We start from the raw sequence: 14471 nt of genomic DNA, 5'->3' as shown, positions 1-14471 counted from the left end.
ATCTGACAAATACCTGTTTCTTGAGAGAAGAAAAGAGAAACTGGAAATCACTGAATGTCTTAAATAAATTAACTTCCATCAGGAGTGCCTTGTAATTGTTTGTTTATTTGTTTTTCTTCCAAATGTCTTGTATCAGGTGTAAAAGTTTAACTCAGGGTTCAAGAGACTAGCCATCAGAATCAACCTGAAAAGTACAACTGAGTTTTTAAAGTCAGTATTTTCTGCAACATTTTAAGCAGGCCACAATGGCTGGTGTTCTTTTTTGGTGCTGTTAATTTTTGGTTTTATTTTGTGTGTGTGTGTGCACGTAAGGGGTGGGGGAGATAAGGGGAGTTCATAATCCAGGATGATTTCCTTATAGAATTACATGATCCTTTAGTTTGTCGTTTGAAAAACTAGTATGATTCAGATTGGAGAATATGGATAGACCACAGTTCATGTCTGATGTTACACTGCAGGATTTCAATTCATCTGCTAGGCATGATAGAGGCACGACTCTCCAGAAGCTGTGGCTTAAAAAACTCACAAGAACAATCATATGCACAGTAAAAATTAATAATGTTGATAATGCTTCTAGAGAACAGGTTGTGTAACCTAACCAGATCTTGAAAGGTTCACTTAGCCCATAAACAAATCTTACAATTATATTCTAGTTCTCAAAGACACATATCTGCCTTGGAAACTTGCAAGAGGTATATACCATGTCCAAAACTTTAAGAACAAGGCTTTTAAATTTGATCTACTTTTTCACATTACTATATGTTGTTGTGTTTCATAACACCCAGGAATTAAGCAGTTTTGCCTCTTTCTTTTGAAATGATTTTGAATAACATATTTATCTCCCTCTTGGCATCTGTGGATATGGCCAGATTTAAGGGAAGATGCATTTAACAGTGCCTGGAGTTCTGAGTCCTGATTGTGCAGATCAGGGAATGCTTGTCATTTTCTTCCAGGTTTGGTTTCTTTCCTCCTTCCCAGGAAAGCCTGGGAGATCAGGAGGATTGGTGCATATTGATGTCTTGTCCCATCATTGAGCTGGGAACATGGCCTATGGAAGTCAGTCTAGACCTGAAAACTGGGAAGTACTCATATCATGTGTCTACAATCAATAGTCTCTCATATTCAATCAGCAGTCATTCCTTGTGTAGAAACTGGGGCCAAGACCCTGCAAAATTTTCTTTTATGTTAGGAGTGTCTATGCAACAACATCAAGGAAGTCAAGGAACTCTACAAGAACATGAGCAAGAACAAAATACTCTGCAAATAATTCAGTATGTCATTTCAGAATTCTGTCTTGTCATTTTGGTATTGTTTCCCAGCTTGTTCATGCATTATTTTTACCTTTACAGAGGCAGTTTGAGATAATTTTCATTTTACATTTCAGTTCACATACTTCTTTCAGTTCACCTTTGATAAATTAACTCCTCCTTCTTTCGTTCTTTCGTTCTTTCGTTCTTTCTCTTTTATTAGCATAATAATTTATTTCATTATGATGCTGCTGAACTATTTTCATGTGCCATCATATGTCATTTTCACATACTGTACTGCCATTCTCTACTTTTCTACTATGTAAGATATTTTGGCTCTCAGTTGAGTAGGCATGTCCATTCTTCCGTCATAACTGGGTGGTCTGGAAATAAGATTAGCTCCAAAGTTTGGGGTTTGCAGCATGCCTTCATGTTCATTTACCCCAAAACTGTGAACCCATGACTAATTTATAGCATACAATAATAATAATAATAGACTAGGGAACAAACAGACAAACAAAAAACAACTAAACTCTATTACTCATTTAATATTCCTGACACACAGCTCACAGGAAAGATATTAACCAGGCAACCCTACCATACCACCCAGATCCAAAAGAAATGAAATAGAAGCATAAAGTATGATTTTGTCTATGGCATGTGTAGACAAACTGCCCATGAGCTGTCTAGGCTGGTAATTGGTGTCATAATGGGAGGTAATTTCCTGTATTTTGTAGAGTAATAAAGGTTGTTTTCTTCTTCATACAAATCAGTAAAATATTAGCTCTCACTCATATACAATTCAGACTGAACTTTTCTTCTGACATGATTCCAGCAACATCCTTTTAATGAAGTGTTAGAACTAACAGTTTTTGTACCATCTGAGAAATTGGAAGCTCAGTTTTTCAATTATATTAGTTCTGTATTGCTAATAATATGTAACTTCAGATGAGTCACAACACATTGCTTCAGTTTCTGTATCTGAATACTGGAATATCAGCTTCAGAGGGATGTTTAGAGATCTGATTAGTTAGCCATTTGTTAAGTGTAAGTATTAAGACTCCTGTGCCCATCTCCAATAGTTGAATAATTCCTTAACAAAAATAAAATTTACATTACTCATGTTACAGGGTAAATTTAAGTTTGCAGATGTTACAGTATCAGAATGTGGTCAAGATGCTATGAAGACTTCTATTTAAATATATATTTATATATAATCGTAATAAATAATCTTTGTTTTCTTATAACTTGCCTTTATTTCACATAATACATACTCATTTCACAGATTATATATAATGCTGGTCTATCAATGTATTATTAAATATGAATCTACAGATAAATATATGAACATATATCTTTTACTTCCTATTCTAGTCCAGAAGTTTTTTCCTAAGAAATAATAAGAAAATCTAGATAAAAACTATTTGTATAGTATTTTTGTTTAGATTACACAGGTAACATTTTTTTAGATAAGAATCTTATCTTCAGTGAGATCTTGTGTCTTTTCCATTGAATTGATTGAAATATAAAAGAACAAGTTTTGATAAGAGTTGCAGGCCTTTTAGTTTTTTTTTGTTGTTGTTGTTTGTTTGTTTGTTTGGTGGCGGCGATGCTAATTATAGGTTTTTGTTGTTTTTTCTTTTTTTTTTTTTTAAGTGAAAAATCTGTTGAGCAAATCCTCTAATACTACATCTTTCAGTGATAGTGATATAATTTTACTTTTCAGATAACATTAAGTGTCCATCTCAGGAAGGTAATACATTGCTAACATAAAAGATTATATTTTTATTATTGATTCACTAGTTGCAATTTGGCTACACCTGTACAAAACATTTGAGAAAAGGCTGGAATGGTAAATCATTAACAAAAACACTCTAGTTGTCATTTTTTAAAGAACTTTTATGTCTTATTTATGCAACATGCACAAAAGTTATATTCATGTAAGACTTAAAATACTCAAATAATTTTGCTTTATTGTTTTTCATATCATTCTTCCCTTAAGCAATGATGGAAAAGTTTGTAATATTTTATAAGGATATTTCCAAAAATGATGCAAAAATATATTTGGTCTGTAAGAAGGAAAGGTACAAATATAAAGTTAATTAATTAAGTTGATTCAATTAGTATTCAGTTTCAAATATGTTGTATGTGTCCATTATTTCTCAAGGTTTACTTTAGTTTGGAATAATATTTTACAAGAGAAAAAAAAAAAAATTGTCACATGGTTGCCAAAAGAATCCCACAATAGCTATAAGGAATTACATTTCAATTGAGTTAAATAAATTTTTTTAACCCTTCCTCAGAACTGAGTGGTATCGATTTCCTTTTAATAAAATTTGAAATGTAGATAAAATTCACTTGTTCTATGGACAGTGCCAAAAAAATGAATAGTGACATCTTTTTAAAGTACCCTGCTCTGTCCACGGTGCTGTCTGTTCATATTATAGAAGTAAAAAGCATCCCCGTGGGGGCCCCCCCCCCCATTCCCCCCCCCCCCCCCCGCCCTTTTTTTAAAGAGTACTCTTGCCTGTATCTTGCCTGTAGCATTGCACACAGGAACAATACAAGCTGTCAAAAACTAGATAACCAATTTACTTGGAAAATGAATTAATGCATTCCTCATCTGACATTAATTTTGTTGGAATTGTGTCTCAAGTGGAAAATGTTGGCTTTGAGTGCAGAATAATAACAGTTCCTTCTTTAGACTCAACAGGCTGAAATGCCAGGAATGGGAAGCCGTGTCCCCAGCGTGACTGGAATATCAAGTGACAGCCTTGGTGGGGTATTCTCCATGCCCTGTTCAATTCTGTGTGGGAAAGGATGAACAAACTCATCAGGATTAAAATTTGTGGTGCATTAACTATATTTAATGATGTAGGAATCCATATTTCCATATATATGCATGTTGCTTCATAGAACCTAGGACATACTCACTAAACTGTCACTAATATTTTGTTGTAGGCTTCCAATTTGCATGAAGACATTTCTTATTCATGAGTGAGTAGCTGCTGCTAGCTCTGTAATGTTACAGCTACGCTAATCTGTAATTGGTTTATTTTACTGTCTGTTATTCTATGAGTAGTGCAGCAGCACTGAGTGAGGGGCATGTACCTCTACTGGAGATATATTAGCTTATGGCTGGAAATGTGCATTTGAATCACCATTTATTAAGCATTTTCATCTGTAAAGAAAAAAAAAAAAAAGTATTTTTTCAGTTTAGCACTTGAAATCTTATTTTTACACAGACTGGCTTTTTCAATACTAAATGCAAGTTTTTACTGTCACAGCCGTGAATACTGGCAATATTTCTGGAGCTACTTAGCAATGGGAAAGATGACAATGTTTCAGAAGTTGGGCAAATTGGAAGTAGGAGGCTTCAAGTAGCAAAAGGAAAACAAGGAAGGACTGCAAAATTGTGTTTATAATATTATCCAACTCCTTTTTATGTTTTAACTGACTTTCTAGCTGAACATCCCAGTCTTTCATGATACTTACTCTGCCTGAACTGTTTTTCTTCCACCTTTGACTGGGATAATGGCTGTGCTTATTGGGGCATATATTGGGGCAGCCAACAAGGTCAGTGAACGTGGGTGTCATAGGGACTACTTGGGGACTTTTAGGATCTAAATTGGGTGAGCCAGAAAGATTAGGACGTAAATAAGAGAAGTGTAAGAAGTTTATTTGGAAAGCTCCTGCAATTTTCTGTCCATTTATCTTAATATATTCATTAACATTATAGTATTGTCATTCTTACATTATAACTTGTGACATGGCAAAACTTTAGAAAATTCCTGGCGATATTTTAAATGGGAGAATACAGTATAGTTTCACAGAATGATTTCCTCCAAGTGCCTTAGAGCACTATATAATTGCAAAGCATGTAAAATTAATTTTGAACAAAATGGTAATTAAACTGCAGCAGATTCAATTTGACTTTTGTAAGAATAAGCTGGTGTCTTGATTTTGTTTTGTAATAAATAATGTATTTGAAAAATGTATGGGTTATAGTCACCTGTAAACTGCAGATGATTCACAGAAGAGCAGAAGAGTTTCCAAAAAAAAAAAAAAAAAGATCCAAATGAAGAAGCCGGTGTTTCGCTTTTTATTCCATAGCGTATATGTCAAAATTTTTGTTCCTTCCCTCTTAAGGGTTTTAATGTATCTTGTTTTTTACAGAATTACACTAACAGAGTACAAGAAGTTGTGTAATACTGTAAATGTTATTACAGTCTAATAGGCTTTAAGTAAAACAGTGACATATACATCTATGTAAACATAATAACCTATAACATATGTTAGTTGTCTGTGTGCTAGAATTTAGATTTACACTTAAGCCCTCCAGCAGGTTTTTTGATGATGTGTGGCTTGCTTTTCTCAACACAAAATGAATCACAAGATGAATCAGGTCCTATAAATGCCTGTTTCTCTCCATTGATTATGAAATGGGTCCAGTTGTCTAGCACATTTCTAGATATCTACTTCCTATAGGTAATCCACATTTAGTCAGATGAGTCTTACTCTTGTTTCAAGATCAAAATGTAATACATTTTATTAGTAAATGTAGGTTAAAGTGTCAACTTGCTCAATTTTCTGATCAAACATTTTCCATCACTGGGATGGTATCTTGGTGAATTCCTTCAGACATTAAAAAATTCTTGCAGCTGAAAAAGAGTTCAAATCTGTGAGTTTGAGCAGTCTGGATGCTTACTTTTATGCTGCTATCACTTTCTTGATGTGTTTTTTCTCACTCTTCATTCTTGTTTTCTGGGAACCTTCCTGCATAATAAGTAACTCATATTTTTTTTCTTTAATGAAGCTAAGTAAAATAGATGAAGTGTGCAGCAGTATTTTCAGCAGAGCTTGTTATTTCTTGAAAACTGAAGCAACTGCTTACTGTATTAAAGTTGCATTTCACCTTACAACATACATCTGTTTAATAGTTTGTTTTCATATTTGCAACAGCAGTGTATTACAATTGGAAGTAACAAGCCAAAAAAGCTATTCTTAAATCTTGAAAATGACAATCTCAGAGATTTGTTTAGAAATCATGGGGTTTCTTTATTTTTTATTTTTCATTTATACCACAGTGACTAAGGTCAACAAAGAAAAAAGTGATTTTCTTAGTACTTGAAGACAGACTTGAAGTCAGTTTGGCATCAGAGCAAGGTGTGAGACAACTTTCATTGGAAATAGAAGTGTTGTATTGTATATACCATAGAATTGTAGAATCATAGAATGATATAATGGTTTGGATTGGAAAGAACCTTAAAGATCATCTAGATCCCTCACTAAGGGCAGGGACACCTCCCACTAGACCAGGTTGCTCAAAGCCCCATCCATAGGAGAGGTGCTCCAGCCCCTTGAACATCCTCATGGCCCTTCTCTGGACCTGTTGGTCCACATCTTTCTCATGGTTGGGGCCCCAGAGCTGAAAGCAGTACTCCAGGTGGGATCTTACGAGAACAGAGTAGGTAGGGAGAATTACCTCCTTTGTCCTGCTAGCTACACTTCTTTAGATGTAGCCCAGAATGCAGTTGGCTTTCCTTTGCCAGCTCATATTCAGTTTTTTATCCCCCATCAACCCAAGTCATCCACAGGACTTCTCTCAATCCAGTTATCCACCCAGCAATACAAATTCATACTTGGGATTGAACTGACTCAGGTGCAGGACCTTGCATTTGGCTTTTTTGAACATGATGAGCTTTGCACAAGCCCACCTCTCAAGCCTGTCCAGGTTCATCTAGATGGCTTCCCTTCCTTCTGTTGTATCAACTGCACAACACAGCTTGGTATCATTGGCAAACCTATTGAGGGTGCACCCAATCCCATTGTCCATTTCACTGACGGAGATGTTAAATAATACCATTTCCACTACAGACCCATGAGGGAAACCACTTGTCACCAGTCCCCAACTGGACATCGAGCCATTGACTGCTCCTTTCTCAATGTGTCCACCCAGCCAATTCCTTTCCCACCAAGTGTTCCATTCATCAAATCAATGTCTCTCCAATTTTGAGACAAGAATGCCACATGGGACAGTGTTAAATGCTTTTCAGAAGACCAGATAGATGATGGCAGTTACTCTTCTCCCAACCACCAATGCTGTAACCACATTGTAGAAAGCCACCAGATTTGTTAGGCATGATTTGCCCCTAGAGAAGCCACCTTGGCTGTCACCAATAACCTCTTTGTTTTCTATGTGCCCTAGCATAGTTTCCAGGAGGATCTGCTCCATGATCTTGCCTGGCACAGTGGTGAGACTGACTGGCCTATAGTTCCTTTAGTTGTCTTTTTTTCATTCTTTAAAAGCTGGGGTTATGTTTTCTCTTATGATGGATAGCGGCTTAGCAACTTCATCTGTCACATCACCACAACAGACTCTGCACAGCAATGCAAATTAAGATACGTTTCCATAACACTGCATCTCATCCAGGCCCTTGAAAGATTATTATCCTCACAGAAAATAATTATCTTTGACAATTGAAACATTAGACCTTTTAGGAGAGTGACCGTTTAAATGTGGTTTAAATGTGGTTTATACTGACCTGATTATCAAGTAATTTCAGATGGCAATATGACCTATTCAGGAGCATATGTAAATAATGTACTTAATTTCAGGCATATGTTTCAATCCTAGCCTCTTTCAGAGGAAATGAACATATGCTTGAATATTTTGATAAAATGGGATTTTCTCAATACTGACCTCAGTGAGCCGTCAACAAGCAATCAGAAATGGGGAAGGTGCCCTGTTACCTGCTCCTTCAGCTCACCACACACCACTGCAGAACACCCTCTGCTGGGAACTGTGTAAGCACAGCTGAAGGTAAAGGCACAAGTAAAATTTGGGCAGGATGTGGACCTTTTTCACAATATTAAATCCTTTTACTTATTTACTTATTTATTTTCACCCACAGTACTGCCCAAATTGTTTTAAACTGATGCCTTTTACTTTAACAGATAGCAGAAAAAGCCTGTGAGCTCATATTCAGAGTAGTCTTTTTTTTTTTTTTTTCCCAGTGATTATTAAAGCACTGTTTAAAAAAATCTGTAACTGTCAGAAGAAAGACTTTGCAAACCAAGCTGAACATAAATGCTTACTTACACTATACTGTAAAGTCACTTCCATCTACTAAATACTTGCATTTTGTCATTTGACAACATATGTTATTTAAGCCATAGTTTAAGAGTCATGGTCATATTTGTGCGTTCTCTTCGGGCCTCACTAATTGCAAAGTGAAATAGCCTCAGCAGTAAAGGAATGCTTTTCTGATCTGTTTTGTTTTGCCTCTTGTTTTTGTTTCCTATTAATATACAGACACTGTTTAAGACACAGGCATGAGTTCATATCCCTCTGACAAGTGTGGAAAAGTAAGCTTATGTGTACTTTATTGTGACTGACTGCTTTAACCCTTTGAACCCCACCTCTGATATTCAACTTCCTTAGAACAACAGAGCACAATAGGTCTTCTCTGTTAGTGTCTAACTGACAGTATCCTTTCTGCAAATACTGTAGAGAAAAATCTAGATCGTGAAGCCTGAGAGGGCTTAGTCTAAGATCAGTGCTTCACTCATTAGTAAGTCCCAAAGCAGAACTTTAGGTACCATGAGAGCTTTAATTTTGGAAACTTAGAGCTCTGCAGACTTCACGTGTGAGTAGGCAGCTGCAAAGCAGATATTTAAAGCATCTGTGTTTTGTATTTCAGTTCCTAAATGCTGGTTATGTCCCATTTTAGATGCTTACGCCCTTTTGACAATGTCACCTATAAAACTGAAATCTCAAAGGTATAGAGAGTTCTGTGAGAGTGTCAGTCTCTCACTGGGTTAAACAGAAATTTGCTATCTATCTTTGCTATCTATCTTTGAGCATTACAGCTTTAGGATGCTAAATCTTATTGAGAAGCATGGCACTTAGATTCTTAAATACCTCAGCATTTCATAAAAAGAGAGTTTAGCTGTGCAAGAAATTGGGGCTAGTTTTACCTTTTTAGGTATCCAACTGGCTAGCAGAAACTAATCCTTGGAACTGAATTAGATGCCCGAAGCGAAGTCCCTGTAAAATGCTGTGTAGTAGACAGGCATCTGAGGGAAAGGTATATCTGTATTATGTTTGTTACAGAGTTCCACAGTGTAGAAATACCAAGCTTGGGTACTGAAGCAGCCCACTGTACTCCATGTTATCCAGGCTAATGTACCTTGAGAATATAGGCTCTCTGCAGTAGCACACAAGATCGTTTAGAGTGTACTTTGATATCTTCACATAGCACTGTCGGACTCTGCACTAAAGCCAGATCCTGTAAATGGGACTGAAAAAAATCCACATGGTTCTGAGTAAGGACCTGATTAAGCCACTATAGAGAACACTGAATAGAAGTGGGAATAAACTCTCCTCCTTGAAGGTCAGAGTAAGGCATGTATCTTTACTTTTGGATTACACACGAAAGCCAGGTCAGGTCTTTCCAGAGAAAGAGCTAGTTCCTACCTCTTATATCCAGTGTTAAATGATTTTGGTTTTCAAATCCTTCACTGGCCTGTTTTCAAACTGATTTGCAGCCACCAGACAGCTAAACTATTTAGTTCCATGGGGCCTGTCTTTTCTTAGTCTCTCTTGTTTTTACTCTGCTCTTTCTTCTTGCACAATTAGCTATTCATTGAAGCAAAACTTTGATTCTGATTTTCATCCCCCACAGCTATGAGTTTAACAGATGGATTAGAGAGTTAGGCAATAGCAAGATTTGAAAATTTATGTACAGCAAAATGTGTTTTAGGAGGTCATCACAACTCACTTTTTAGCTGTGTTTTCTCACCCATGTTCTCCAGTTTACCCCCTCTCAGTTCTCCTTTTGCAGTTGGTGGATGGGCATGCAAACCATGGAGCATTCCAAAGCCTGGTGCTTCTAACTCCTGTAATTTCAGCTGTGATGAAATTCTGGGACTACTTTGTAGTCCCAGAAACAGTTCCACCAGATTGAAGGAGGGTGGGGAAACATAAAGGAGTGTGGATCAGGCTGAGTGAATGCCTAGAGGCAGGGACCTCTAGGTAATTCATGGGAAACATATTAATGTGGGACTAAATTAAGAGTGCCCCTGCTCCCTTGTATTTTGGCTTGATTAGTAGTAAAATACAGAAATGAGTCCACACTAAAATGCTGCAACATTTCATCTGTATCAGTACAGTCAAAAGAGTACAAAGTTTCTGTATAGTGTAGCCCTAGAAATTTATAGGCTTGTTCATTGGACATGGTCCTTACAAAACTGGTATCCATATCCAAGAATCTTTGCTGTTGGCAGTCCTGGCAGACTGACAGAGTGAAATCAGTGGATATGGAAAATGAATTGACTCGGTACTACAAGGAGCGGCTTTTCCAAGGTCAATATTTGAAGTGCATTCCTGGAGAATTGTATGCTCCCACCACTGAGGATGAAATTTTCTGCTGATGAATAAGAAGACCTTGCTGCCCAAGGCTCTCTGTTCAGTAAATTTCCATGAAATAAAAGGAAAAACAAGAACAAAACAAAACAAAACCACCACCGCCACCAAAAAAAAACACTGTGTTTCTATTTTTAATGGTGGTCACTTCAAGATATATTAAATAGTTTTCAGGAGGTTGTTGTTGTTGCTATTGTTTTGTTTTAATAGAAAAGAATGCTTGAAGCTATATTGGTATCGGCATAAGCAATATAAACATCTTTTATATTTTTTATTAGTGCTTCACGAGTGTCAACAGACACCTATATCACTAGTATATACTATAAAAAATCACTATACTAAAGAGCTAGTATAGTGAATAAATTATATTTTATTTATGAATAGGTCACAGTTCAGAAAAGATGAATATGAAGTTCTACATGTAGGCAGGACTCATCAGCTAGTCAGTACAAGACAAGAAACAACTAAGTGGGCAAAAGTTCTGTAGAAAAAGATCTCACATTTGGAGTGAATGACAAATTCTGCATGACTCAGTGTTATGCTACTGCAAACAAGACAAATATCCTACTGGGATATGTCAACAGGAATGTAACCTGTAGGATTAATCCCTCCATTCTGCTTAATACAGGTAAATCTTCAGCTCAAGTACTCCATCAAGCTTCAAGAATGATGTAAAGCAATTATGCAGGGGCCAGAGAAAAGCAATGAAATAGGTCGGAGATCTAGAAAATATGGCCTCTGAGGAAGGTATCTAAGGTTGTTGAGTCTTAAAAAAAAAATGGTGGAAAAAATGTCATAGCAGTCTTTATGTAGGTAAATACATGCTATGATGAGAAAGGTAATATACTGCTCTCAAACAACAGGTTTCAAGGGCAGCATGGGACACTGGGAAAAACATTCTAAAAGAAAGATTGATTGGGTGTTTGAGTGGAGTGCAGTGATGTTGAATTTCTGTTACTGTATATTTTAAAGAAAAGGTTAGACAAACACCTGTCAGGAATTATTTAGGTCACTAGGATAGATAGATGAATGACTCTTCAGTTGCTTTTTCTAACAATGGTCTCTATTTTTCTAAGTATATGTGTGACTTCTGTTTTTCACAGGGTAGATTACCTGATTATACATCCAAGAATAATAAAAAAAAAAGCTTACACAACTTTTTGCACTGGGAACAAATACATACATTTCTGACTTGCAGTATTAAATAACAAATGGAAATCTCACAATAATGTTCTGGTCTGTTGAATAATACAAGGAAGACTACACTTGAATGAGTCATTCTGTATGCACTAGAAGTGTGGAAAAGAAGAGTCAGTTCTTAATAGCCAAAAAAAAAAAAAAAAAAAAAAAAAGTAGTAAACATAACTACTGGTATTGCAGTCAATTTACGGAAGGTTTTTTTTGTTTTGTTTTGTTTTTGGATTTATTTGATAAAATATTTTTTCTAATAAAGAAATATTAAGAGGATATGTAAAAGGAACCAAAATATTAAAGCATGGTACTGAAGACTGCATAATATTCTTTACATTGGAATAAGAATGATTATTTACTACTTGTGTAAAAATTCCTCAGAAAAAGCTTAACAGCATGGCACAGACTTTGGAGAAGTTTAAAGTAAAAATAAAAATAAAAAATAAGATTAGGTGAATATGAAATAAATGTATTAAAATTGTGTATGACATGAAGACCAAGATCAAATACTGTGTGCTGCAGGAGACCGAGTGAATGGACAGTTAAGCATAGTGATGTCCTCTTAAGTACTCTCAGCAATATAGATAGGAGAAGATTTGTATTTCATAATTTGTATTCTTGAAAAACTTATAGAAATATCTGGGTATTTTGTTTGTCAAGAATGAAAGACTGAGCTATATTTTCTTTATTTTAATTCAGAGAAAGATAAATACAAGTCATAATTATCAAACTGAGTATCACTCTAGGGTATAACCTTCTGCAGTTTGATTATATCCTGTTGTATTTGGTCTTACATCACTTTGTACTGAAATAAAAATCAGAATGAGTTAGAAAGGAAACAATGAAAAATAAACAAAGACCTATTTCAACTTTAATTTATTCATAGCTATGAGGTAGTGATAACAAATTAGGGTTTCAGATGTTAAGCTGCATGTGGCAAAGCACCTTAGCAGCCAATTTAATGTGTTAAACAAAAGAAGCAACCAGGAAGAACCCCTGGGTCATACCTTGAAAGCTAGGTTAGCTGAAGACAGCCCATTTGGGTTGGCTGTTTTCTTGGTCAGTGCCCAGTTGTCTCAAAGTTTAATGACTGTTTTCAAGATGTAGAATTCTTATGTAATATACATATCTATATGCATCTAGAATTAGTTATTTTTATTGCAATGACCTGTCTCCTTGGGCATGCCTAGAAGAGGGAAAATGCTCATGTTTCAAACCCATTATGTAATACTTCTCAGCTAACATAAATTTAAATATAGAATGAGTTTAGGATGTACAACTTAAAATACTAATCCAGACCATGTTAGCCAGTCATTGTGATGATGTCTGCAGAAGTAAACTCAAAAACAAAACAAAACAAAACAAAACAAAACAAAAAACGTCTGTCTGTTCTGTGGCCCTGAGTGAAAGTGGTAAGGGGATTTATATAACGTTCTCCCTTTCAAAACTGGGATTCATGCAAATGATGGAGGGAAAATCTACCAGGTGACAAACCACCACCAAGCCAAAGGAGCTTGAATCCTTGATCACTGGAAGCCAGGTAACATCACGCCATAAATGTAGTTTGGAAATTAGGAGACATTTCTTCTCAGAAAGAGCAGTCAGGCATTGAAATGGATTGCCCAGGGAGGTGGTGAAGTCACCATTCCTGTGAGTGTTTAAGGAAAGGTTGGACATGGTGCTTAGAGACACAGGTTAGTGGGTGATATTGGTGGTAGGAGGATGGTTGGACCAGATGATCTTGGAGGTCTTTTCCAACCTTAATGATTCTATAATTCTACTATAAGTTTATGCACTTCCCCAAGGACTGAGGCTGTGGACAGCCCATGCCAGGGCAGGGACACCAAGAAGAGAGAGAGCATCAAGAAACCATGAAGCACAGGGCAGCAAAGTAGCTCTTTCATTCACAGAATGAAAGAGCAGGTCCTAACCATAGGGTGGAGGAAAAAAATATTTTGCTCAGAGCAGCAGAAACCTGTTATGTATGTATCACCTCAACCTACATTCCTCCCAGTTTTGGAGAACTGAGTGCAACCAGTGGAGAAAATACAGAAAGCTGAGATTGGGATACAGGTGTTTATTTATTGGTTTGTGATCTTCTACTTGACACCTAAAAAGGTATTCAGTAGTCTGCATTGGTTGGCAATGGATTAACTTGATTAAAATTTCCCAGCTGGTGACTGGTTTCCCCATGACACCCTTGTTATTTTAGTTGTACCCAAGTGACTGGGTGAGCACTCTCCAGCTCTGGCCAAAGTCACACCAAGCACCAACTATACAGTATGAATGTTCATAGGACAGTGCTTGATGATGTGTTTTGGCCCTTTTCAGTTGATTAGGATAGCCACCAATAAACACAGAAGGCTACAAATCCAAGCATAATTTTAGTTAATGGGCTTTTGTTCTGGTAGTACAAGAACAAAATCATATCTAGCACACCATGGCTGAAGTGGAATATCTGTTTTCATCCACCTTGTCCATTGCCCTAGCTGCTTCAGATGTAGTTCTGTCCAAGAGACTTATCAGTGAAGTTGCTCTGTCATTCATGGCTCTGTCTTCTACCTCAGACCTAGTAGTGAGGCATATTCAGCTACTAGTGGTACACA

General features: G+C 36.4%; 1 protein-coding gene and 1 long non-coding RNA gene across 7 annotated transcripts in view; both read left to right on the top strand.

The window, feature by feature from the left end:
* Window positions 1-14471, top strand: part of ADGRB3 (adhesion G protein-coupled receptor B3) — a 467103-nt gene that overhangs the window by 137992 nt on the left and 314640 nt on the right. The gene's annotated exons all lie outside the window — the stretch shown is intronic.
* LOC118165036 overlaps window positions 6875-14471 on the top strand; it is a 17912-nt gene continuing 10315 nt past the window's right edge. Inside the window, exon 1 of the long non-coding RNA XR_004749826.1 lies at window positions 6875-12915. This is a non-coding gene — a long non-coding RNA (uncharacterized LOC118165036). The remainder of the gene's footprint in view (window positions 12916-14471) is intronic.

Source organism: Oxyura jamaicensis, chromosome 3 (genome assembly GCF_011077185.1).
Source record: "Oxyura jamaicensis isolate SHBP4307 breed ruddy duck chromosome 3, BPBGC_Ojam_1.0, whole genome shotgun sequence".
NCBI classification, from domain to species: domain Eukaryota; kingdom Metazoa; phylum Chordata; class Aves; order Anseriformes; family Anatidae; genus Oxyura; species Oxyura jamaicensis.
This window is presented reverse-complemented; position numbering and strand designations above follow the sequence as displayed.